The sequence below is a fragment of the Asterias rubens genome, chromosome 9, assembly GCF_902459465.1.
Source record: "Asterias rubens chromosome 9, eAstRub1.3, whole genome shotgun sequence".
NCBI lineage: Eukaryota > Metazoa > Echinodermata > Asteroidea > Forcipulatida > Asteriidae > Asterias > Asterias rubens.
In genome coordinates this window covers 18,017,020-18,028,773 of record NC_047070.1, presented here as the reverse complement: position 1 = coordinate 18,028,773, position 11,754 = coordinate 18,017,020, and positions in this window count along the sequence as shown.

Below are 11,754 nucleotides of genomic sequence, written 5' to 3'. Positions count from 1 at the left end.
TAAAATCGGAGAGAATTTTCATCAGTGCTGTGGCCACATTGCTTGATGCACAATAGTTGGGTTTGTTGGGTTTATGCTAATTTTGGGATAATTGAAACAAGGTTTTTAAATGTTTTCTACTTGGTGTTTATTGCTGTTTTAAAAGCCCTACTGTGCAATTTGGAGCAACCAAAATTGTTATCTCTTGATGTTTTAATCTGAAATGAATAATTTATTACTTTTATTTGTTCACGAATCGACTGATTTGTGCACGTTGTGGCACACAAATTGTTCTGAATCAGCAGCTCTGCGAGCTTGTGCTTTGGGAAAACTGGATGTATCTTCAAAATAACTTGTTTGGATGATACATGTAGTGTATGGTTTCGTACAAACATCACTGGTACCCAGCCTTTTTCTTCCCTTCTACAATAAACAATCGCCAAAGACATTCCCATCTAGTACGACGGCGCGACGTTGTAGTCTCGCCCTCGTTCCCCCCAATCCCAATCGGTCGTGTTGCTTTAGTCATTGCACTTGCATTGATTCCATGAGGACCCTGGCGCAATAATAACATCAGAGGTTTCTGTTCGGAAAAAATAAGTATTGATTAGAAGGAGACTCTCTCTACTCACACTGAGTGTTCAGGTAGCTTGTACTTTTGTTTCACTCTGCCAAGTGCAGACAGCTTTGCTGTGTTTGTGATTGTACCATTATGTTATTAAAATTATCTCTCTGTCTGTGGCAGATCTAGGGACCCCGTCAGAAATTTAGTTTTGTTTCAAATAATGTTGTGAAAATTTAATATGTAGAAACAAAAGGCCTGTGTATAATACACAGGTAGGTATAGTGTGAATGGCTTTATTGTGTAAAGCATTTATTTTATATTTGTTAAGTTTCTTGAGATGTTCCCAAGAAACGTAACAAATTTTAGAGATTTGGGGGAAATAATGTATGTAAACAGGGATTTATTAAACTTCTAAAGCCCTTCTACATGCTTGATTGTAAAATCAAATGTGCCAAAAACAATCAGCTTTCAATAATTTTCAAGAGGAAACCACTCTTTTTCCCATTGGGCAGAACTGTACTGCATCATTTGAAATGCACAACAACCACACCCTTGTAACGAGGAAGTTCACCAGTAATGCGAGAAGGAAATTTTCAAGTTGTTCATAAGATTCTGACCCCATATCTTGGTATTTTTTTTCTAAACAGGGGGAAAAATAATTAATAACTTCTGAATGTTTTCTGTTGAGTCATACATTTAGGTGACTGAGTACCTTTTGGCATCCAGAGTCCAATCAGAAGCTATGTAGAAAGCTTGTACACGTACAGTACTGGGCATATGGCCTCTGTTGCCCTCGGTCTTGGCCTTGGTACCCCTTCAAAAGTTTCCCATTGACTTTAAGATTTAAGATTTTCTTAAAATAGTGTCCATGAAAATAGCCTTGCCCTCTGTAGTAGGCTACACAGTAAGATTGTCTTTCACACAACATATTCTATAAATTCAAATATTTTTTGTGTACATGATTTCTCAAGGGCTTTTCATGGAAACGTGGCTCGATGCATAACGATCCAAACATAGAACTCCATATTGTTGTTTCTTCTTGTTGAAACGAAGATATTTGAGCTCTACATGTATGTGGCAGCAGAAGAACCAAATTTTCAAAATAAAAAAAGGTCGCAATTTGTAAATATTGATTGTTCTGAATGGCCCTACCACTCAACTGTATGTAGATTAAGACTTGATGCACTGGAGGGTCAAAAGGAAAGGCATTATGAGATAATACCTTTAAGTTCTCTGTGGTCAACCAGTGCTAGACGCTGTAACTGGGTAGGAAGGAACCCCCATTATTGAGCAATGAGCTCCATTTATAAGAGTCCCTTCCTCGTCTGCAATTCCCAAGCCAGAGATGGCTTAAAGGAAAGGACTGACCGCATCTTAGGGAAGAGGGTAATTTTCATTCATTTTAATCATCTGTGTGTTGTTGATAAAATTTTCTGCGAATGCATGACTGGACTGTTAGACTTCTGGACAGGTCGTTAAATGTTTGTCGCAGTGATAGTGAATCCGAGCTCTCGTATTTATTATTATTATTATACTCTAGCGAAACTGCCGCTCCAGGCAAGGCTACTGCTCTCGCGAGTTATGACTATGGTTAGTTGGAAGCCAGTAGTTTCACGAGATACTGGTTACTGCAAAAACATTTTACAATCTATACTCGGGACTGTGGCCTTTCAGTGAAATTGTTCGGGGAGTAATTAAAACAGCAAAGAAGTGGTAAACAACTTATCTAAGTTAGCCTCTTGGTAATGATCCACCCAATTATTTAGTTTAATAACAATACCAAATCAAACAAACCCCTTTTTACCCTTAAAAAAAAATAAAAAAAAAAAATGCTTCAACCAAAAGGACCGATGGCATGCAAACAAATTAGTTAATTTCCTGATGTTTCGAGTATAGTAGTCTTTCTCGAAGACTTACATGAAGAAGTGGTAAATGAGAACATTACAGAAAATGGTCGTGGACAAAGACTCCACTGGGGTCAAAGTGTCACCATTAGCCATTTTGGCCAAGACTTGGCTCGATATTAGCCTGGCCATTCATTGGGCTAGTTAATTCCCCTCTGACAGTCACAGCATGAGCTTCAGAACCACAGATTAAATTCTGAATAGAAACCTTTAATCCCCTTGCTCCAAAATACTCCCCTATGAATTTCAGAATGTACAACAAAAGAAGAGACTCTAGGTTGGTTTGAAAATGGTTTGTTAAATCATGAAGGTTGAAAACTCCAAGGATTATTGGAGAAATTGCAACAGATTTTTCTTTCCCCTACACAACTCTTGCACTATACACACACAAAGTATTGTATGCCAGTTGAATATAGAGGGCAGTATGGTTTTATTCTCTTCTTGCTAATTGGGGAACTGCGCTTTGGACAACAGGATCAAGCTTTGGGTTAATGAGATGCAAAGAGCCCATGGGAAAGACATGCATGATTCATGATGTGTGACCGACTGTTCCATTTGTCTGTAGGGGTGTGCATTACATGCATTCAGTGTTATAAAAACCTATCGAATAGGCTGCAATGGTAAAATTAAGTTTTAATTTGTGTTAGAGCAGAGGTTCATGTTTTCAATGAAATGTATGCTTGGTAGAATGTACACTGTACCTGTACAATACAGTGTTGTTCCACCTTCATGTGGTTGTATAGGTAGTGGTTCTGTAAACAAATTTCTTCCAATACTGAGCAAGTACAACAATTTATCACGCTGTACAATGTACACACTGATTGTGCACAGGGTTCAAGGTTTCTACCCGATGTTTACAATTCCCTGTACTTGTTGTAGTATTGTGCATAAATCTGTAAGTACAAGACCCGATAGTGATATTTTTACTACGATGATTTCATAGATCTGCTGTGAAGCACAACAAGAAGCTAAGTAATGTACAACAAAATTACGCTTGAAAGTTACAAGAGTAAGGTTACCAGCGCCAAACAGTTTGAGACCAATTTTCTGCGCATTTTCCCTTAGCAGCAAATTACCGAGCAATATTTTCTGCTTAAGCAGCACTATGAAGTTGACGCGAGATCTTTCACATAGTTTTTTCCTTATGCTTGTAGTTTCACCATTCTCCCTTAACAGTGGTCCGCTGGCCACAAAAGCAGCCTGAGGACCAGGCAAAAATGCATTCCAAGTTGTCTGTCCCTGACCAGCTCATTGTTGGAAAGCATCCCTATTACATTTACAATATTGACTAAATGAAAAAGGTGATGGACATGACAAGCCAACTGATCCTGCTGGTTAGTCACTTAAAGTGCTTTTAAAAAGGATAAACCCTGAATTATACATTGAAAAAATGTCAGTGTATGTTGAAAGTTTGAGACTGTTTGAGAGCGTATCTTGAACCCTACTGATTCCAGTGTACTGTAGGGCACTTTTGAGGATTTTGGTGGTTTTGTTACCATAGATGTAGACCCACTCAATAAGAAGATGAAAGTTGTGCGCATAAATGTTGGCAGAATTTTTTATTTTTTATTTAAACATTCCTTACACTGTTTGTACCCATGTAATTCATAATCACAATGTAATAAAAACATGACTAAATTGTGTTTTTAGTTTGTCACTTCCTTTATATGGTTTACCATAGCATCATAAATGTATGGAGGTTGCTTCTCTTACCAGAAACCGTTAAAATATAATATTTATTATAACAAAAAGACAGCAATTTCATTGGTCTCTCAATACTCCACTCCAGATTGCTGCAAGGGTAATGAAGCATTGAACTGCATTGCCGACCACTAAAGCAGTTTTTTTTATGCCAAGGTCAACTGGGGGTCAGTCATATGCAAATTCAATACATTGGGCATATTTATTGGAGCAGGACCACAAGACATATTCCATTAAACAGAGAGGGGTGTTCGAAGAGGGTTTTTAATAATTTTTGCCTTGCATGTGGGGCTGTGTTCAATTGTTGTCCCCAAACTCTTTTTCCAGTATCCCCCTCTTGAAAAGATTTTGTGTCCTTGCTCTATTGGACAGTGACGCAGTGTTTCATTGTTCATTGTTCAAAATTGTACATCATTATTACATTTAGTTGCATATGTTTCACTGGTCTAAGTCTATTTTTTTATAAAAAAATTGAAGAATAATACACACTTTATTTCCCTGGTAAAAGGGAAACTTAATGGGTGAATTTCTTCTAATTTTTGTGAAATAGCTGTATTTTGTCAATGATAAACACTTCATGTATACATCCATATGGACACAATGAATCTAGTTCTTGTAGTTTGGAAGAATTTCAAAAAAAGATGCATATGCTTATAGGGTTCTCACCGGTCATTCTGAACCAAAAGTTTGGCTAAAACACGCTGATTTTAAAAGCCCTACTGTGCAATCTTGAACATTGGACGTCTGATGATGTCATACTTCAAATTTCATTCAAAAAAAGTATCAATATAACAAAATCCAATTCACATCGTTTTAGCATGAGGTTAGACACTTGTAATAATTTTGTCCACGCTTTCACAGGGCTCGAATTTGGGGAAAAAATCCACAAGACCGCAGGGCTAGTTGCTCAGAATTTTTACTGGACTGGAAGATTTTTTTACAAGACCAAAATTTTATTAGAAAAAAAAAAAGTTAACACGATAGAACAGCAGGCCTTTTTCATCCCTTAGGAGGCTTTTTTTTTGCTGTGAAACCCTATCAATAAAGTTCCATATACCTACTTCACGTCATTCTCGCCGCCTCAAAAAAAAAAAATCCGATCTGATAGGCAAATCACCAACAAAACACTGCAACGTGCAGCATTCATAAAAAGATCGTCATAAAAAAAGATTGACCAAAAGTTTGACAGCAGTAGTCAGAAGCTCATCACTGTTGGTAGCCATACTAAGCAAGACGTTTGGCAACAAGACCTTACTCCTTAATCCATGCAACACAGGGATGTGTGGTATTGCATCCAGACCTTCTTAATGCAAATTCAACACTCCTTTGTAAGGTAACAGACTTTATACATGGTCAGTGGTAAACAAACATCGCTGTACTAAGGTGTGCCGCCGCGCCGGGTACCAACACATCACTCCCTCGTCCCCGCTCGCTCACTCCCCGGGTGCATAAACATAAATGGTTTGAGACTAGATGTACAAGGTGTGGGCATGAGTAAACTGAATGGAAAACTTGTATGCAGCCTGATGCACGTGAAAAAAGGACGGATTGACGTTCCGCAAGCGTGCTCAGAACACTGATTTGACGACAAGTAAAACAAAAACTGTTATTCTAAATGAGATTGAAATACATTTTTTAATGAAAGATAACATATTTCATATAATTATTTGTAATAGTAACTATATTAGTATGCATAAACAAAAACACAAGACTGCCGGACTTGTTCGGCATAAAGTTTACTGGACCGAAGCTAAAATCACTGGCCTCGGGCCTGCGGTCCAGCGTGAAATTCGAGCCCTGTTTCATAAGGACTATATCTATTGGAAAATGCGTGCATCACAAAACTGAATTTTTACCTTGGAGCCCCTCTTTAATGATTTTTGGCTGCTGCGGCCAATATTCTTAGCAGTTCATGGTTCATTCTCTGAAAATGACGGTGCTACAGTAAGTGATGTTACCTGTAGATAACAGGTACATACAGCTGATGAAGATCTATAGGCCTACAACTTACAAATGCAATCATTACAGTTGCTTTTAAAGGGCTGTTTTAACAATTGCATTCACTCTAAACTATTACACTAAATAAACCTAACAAACGATGAAGAAGACTAATACTGTAAGCACTATGCTCATAAGTCATACTTAGTGGTAGCTACAGATTACCTGTATGTATAATGTTTTGACTGCAAGCTGAACTGCCATCAAATCATTTAAAAAATATCATCTACCTACAGGATCAAAACTATGTACACTCTATTTTCAAGAAAAAAATAACTTTAACAGTAGTTGGTATTAAATTTCCAAATCTGTGAATCAACATCAGAATATTTCACAGAGAGAGAATGGTGAAATATTTGTAGCAACTTGAAATTGACAAATTTATCTCAAAGTTCCTTGTGAGCTAATTGCACATCGCATATTAGTGTGAGTGCTGTGAGACAAGCTCACATAGTTATGATGAGTCTCCATTATAAAGAAAGTTGCTCATTTTTTTGTTGTTTTGTATATTATGAGCTATTTTTGTGTATTTTTTGTCGTTGGAAAGTGCATATAGAAAATTTGAAATTCATATTAAGTTTGATGGATCTAGACAGTGAGCCAGTACAACGAATGTGTCCATTACATGATTTACAGTCCTGCTATTGAAGGTGATTTTTTTTATGAGTGCCTTATAAAAGTGCAGGTACATTTTGTACTATTTCCCCCCTCTCAAATAATGAGTTTCATGTTAGCATTTGAGGTGACAATGATTTTAAAATCTTTGCACTGCAAACGGGGCTTGAATTTGACTCGGGACCACATGCCTGAGGCCAGTAGTTTAAGTTTCAGGCCAATAAACTCACCACCGGACTAGTCCAGCGGTCTTGTGTTTTTCAATAAGAATAATAAAACCTCACTGCATACAGAGCTGTGTCATACTGCCACCCTACAAAGTGTGCAAGCAATCGTTCCAATCGATCACAAATTATTACAAAGGTTTTTGCGAGCAGTTGTTGCGATCTGTTTGCGCAAGTAGAACGCAGCCCAGGTCTTGGTCTTGGTGCCCCTTCAAATGTTTCCCATAGTCTTAAAGATTTTGCAATGGAAGTTCCCCTTGCAAAATGAAAATGGACTGGCCTTTTCAAAGTTGAAACTTCAGGCCTGGCCTGGTGATAATGCAATTCCATTTTGAAAGTAAAATTTGAACAAATTTTTCCCTGTGGCAGGCGCATTTCAGATTTGTGATTGAAGTTTTGTGATTGAAGAATTAATAATGTTAAACTGAACAATCGGTGATTCAGCCATAATAAAATGATTTGATGAGCAAAGGGTGGATTGAGCACTTTATAAAGCTGCTGTTACTGTTCATCCAAGTAAAATGAAAAATACATGTACTTGATTGTGACTTCTGTGCTTCTTTTAACACAGAAAATCTGTTATCAATTTTACAATTATATTCTTTATAAATGGCAAACAAAGATTAAATTAACATTTCTGTGCACTTTTCGTGATGCTAATCTCTGAAAGTAAACTGCATTTGTAATGCGTTTCAGCTAGATCTATTGTTATATTTTTTTGTTTCCTTCGGTATGGCATTCAAGACTGCTTGGAACAGATAGCTATGTAACAACTCACAGTTTCTGAAAACTAAAGATACTACTGCTGGTAGCCCGTCCAATTGGTAGGACTCTGGCAGCGTAAGGTTTTGTACAAAATTACGGGGGAAAACGTGTCTTTCTTAACAATATTTTTTTAATATTCTTGCTTGCTTGCAAAGTTTGTTTTCATTTTTAAAAATTTCTTTTTGCCTGGAAGGAGATTTTTTTCTGGAAAAAAAGAGAGCATCTACTAATAAAGCATTATCTTAAAACATGTGTAAAATATGATAATTCTTCTTGACATGATGATGGTCTATGTAAAATGCATGTTCCTGGCAAAAAAATTGCATATTCCGTCAATAGTTATTTGTTAACCTTAACAAGAGCAGACACAATTTGATCGACTTTTCAAATGGCAAACAGAAACTCCTTAACAGTTTAAAAACTACACACAAAAACAAAAATAATAATTATATTTTCATTGTATGGTTTCATAATGATTGCAGAAACTTCTTGAGCAGCATTTGATTAGTTTCTCTGTTAATATCATTGCAACGCCCTTATTCGGTGCACGCTTTCCCTTTGTCCTCTTGGGCAGCGACAGTGTCATCACAATTGTCCCAGCTTCAAGTTGGCGAGGGGGGGGGGGGGGGAAGAGAAACAACATCGCTATTAATTTTCCCGCCATGTGTAAATATTTAATGTGTGCAGCTGCAATGCTGCCCGTTCATCTAGTGCTGTGCTTTAGTGCTGTGTGAAGCACAGCGTCTGTTGGGCTCATGCTGATTTTTTTACTTTTATAGAGGCAGCATTTGTTTTATGCCACACTTCGATCTCTCATCTGGTAAAAAAATTGTATGCTGCATTTATTTCAGGGAAAACATATGCAACATTTAAAAACCATATTTTTTTTACTTGACATGTAGGGAAAGTACAGTGTGCTGATTAGACTGTGACACGTTAATATAATAATGAATGTATATTATGTCCTCAAAATGGGATTAAATAAAACAACAAAAAAATCACTTGTTTCTGTTGAAGGAAGCTGCATCCATTCCCACCCCCTCTTATTTTGGCTTCAACATGGCATCACTCTTTTTTACTTTATATTTTATTTAATACTTTTAGAAAGGTTTCTAAAGTTCTCCAAAGCCAGCACATTTAGGCTAGCTCTTTCCTTCTATAAAACAAAATTCTAAAAGGAAATAAATAAAATAGACTAGGTAATCATCCTCTGTTTTTCCCCCTTTTCTATTTTTTACTTGACCTTACATTTAGTCTGTACAGTGGACTCTCGTTATAACAAGGTCACTGGGACTGGCCAAATTACCTCTTTATTAAACAGGAACGCTGTTATAAGAGGACAGAAAAAAAAGGGGAAAAAATGCAGAAATGAGATTCGGGACTTCAGTTGCTCTTTATGAGCAAAGCCTCATTATAATACATGTATGTAGTTCTTATTATAGGAAGAGTTGACTATTATCGCATCTTATATAGTTTGTGAGTGTATGGCAGACATGCTACATGTAAAATACTTGTAACCAAACAGTTCAGCATTAACAAATAATTTTAGAAACACTTTTGGAGGGTAGTTCAGCAACATACCTATTACAGTCATCAGGACGTCTTAATTCAGCGTTGTGAATTTAGACCTCCGTCATATGACCACCATTTTCACTGGAGGCTAAAATTCACAACGCTGGCTGTTTCCTACCCCCAAATATGAATCAAGATGTCGTGATGACATCCAAAGCTTTGTCTCTGCACTGCCATCAAATCCAAAAAGGTGTCTCAATTTCTTTTATCATTATGATGGAACCCAATGTTAGATTATACTGCTAGTTCAATACATAGTTCTTTTGTTTTGAAGTTAATGATCATTGTATAGACGACGTGACCTGTGACATCACATGTTTACAATGAGCTACAGAGCCTGGACTTCCTGCAGGCACGATTTGTACACAGCCTAGCGGAAGAAAACATGAAATTTTATATTTTATGGAGATTGCACTGTCCAATTTTTATCAACTTTTGATATAATAATAATAATAATAATAATAATAATAATAATAATAATAATAATAATAATAATAATAATATGAAACATTTATATAGCGCTCTACGGAGAACAGAGCGCTTTACATGAGACTATGACAACAAAACAAAAGAAAAACAAACAAACTAGGATGGGTGGGGAAAAAGAAATGTCTTGAGGAGGCTTTTGAATACAGGCAACGAGATCGCCTCTCTCAGACTCGCGGGGAGCTCATTCCATAGGCGAGGGGCAGCTATGGAGAATGAGCTATCCCCAGCTTTCCGTCTAGTTCTAGGAACGGAAAGCCGGGTCTGATCAGCTGATGAGCGGAGTCGTTGCCTGTATTAATCAGCAGTATTGGAGTTTTGGGAATGAACAAGTTCAACCAGATATGATGGAGATTGGGTGTGGAGGATTTTGTAAACATGAGTGAAAATTTTGAAGTTGATACGTTCTTTAACAGGGAGCCAATAAAGCGATGCAATCAGGCCGGCAGAAGGCTGGTCACGGCCACACGCAAATACTAGCCGAGCGGTGGGCACCTCTCAAAACCTTTTCATGCTTTACTTTCATAACTTTTGGATTTATGTGGAAATTATGACACAAAATTTAAACTTTCTCGTAGGACCAGTGTAGTACCTTGCCTGCCAGAATGCCTGGAGAATGCACAAGGTCACACTCATTGTAAACAACGTTCACATGGTCCATAGGCCTATATGTAGTTTAAAATTTTTGAAAAAGTACAGTTGTTATGTTACACTTGTGAACCAAAGACTGCATTCCCGCTGGATCCACAATTGCGAGATTGGGATCCTGCAACAAGATTGGCTGCAGGCGTGAAATCACGATCGCGTTCCCACTTGAGTATGATCGCGCATCGATCCCCCTTTTTGGGAACGGAAGTGGGTTCAAAAGAACACTGTTTGCTAGCCCTTCGCGTTCCCACTAGACTTTTGATCGCCCATTAATCCACGAGGGCGATAAGACCCGCTTTATTCCTACTCCCGAGAAGGATCAAAATTGGACGGTCAGATCCTGATTGCCCCCGCGCTCCCACTGGAGCCTGTTTCTCGTTGATCGCCCTTTGATCGCCCTTTCGGGGTCTTGATCGCCTTTTTCTCGAATTGGGAGATCAATGCGGGGCCCAGTGGGAACAGGGTCTAAGTGTCTACACATTTTGTAGTCTCCATGTAAACTCACAGCCAACTTAACATTTCAGCTTGATTCACTAATCCAGCTTAAGATTAACTGGAGTTTTTGTTTTGGAGATTATGAGTTATCAGATAGGGTCTTTGTGCTCACTCTCTGTATGCAAATGCGATTACTTTTTTTTTTAATCATGGTTTTAACCTTTAAAGCCCTGTGGTGGAGTATTTAGCAAAGCTAATGGGAAAATACTGACATTGTTTCTGGGTGGATTGGGTGGTGGAGCAAGTTGAGAATCATTGACTTACACGACAGGCAAGTACATTACTCTAATGCTCTAAATCGAGAATGTTACAAGACTGTTCTTGTTTTCATTGGCATAATTGTCAAGTCACTACAGAGGTCATGAGAAGTTGGATTTGGCTTTGGGTAGAATGATGTATTGTTTTGTATAATTTGAATGCACAATACTTTTCTTCAAAATGAGTTAAAGGGTATCAGCAATCTACTACTAATGGTGGTTACTTTGAGCTTTTTAAAATCTGTAGGATTTTTTTAAGGACCATATACATGTAGTTTGATTTCTTCAATCATAGCTTTTGTTTTGTTTTTAAATCATGGAACTTTTGGTTTGTTTACATCTTGATCATATCTTGATCGATTTGTTGTTCTGTTAGTATTGTAGAATAACATTTGTTAGAGTTTTCGCAAGTTTGTAAGATCCACCATCTTTAAGCCAAATTGTAACTGAAGGATGAGGTAGTGGTCAGCTCTTCCTTGGCCAAGATAAGACATGTTATATTCAAAACCATACATAGGCGCTTTTCGAAACCCACGGTTACGGCT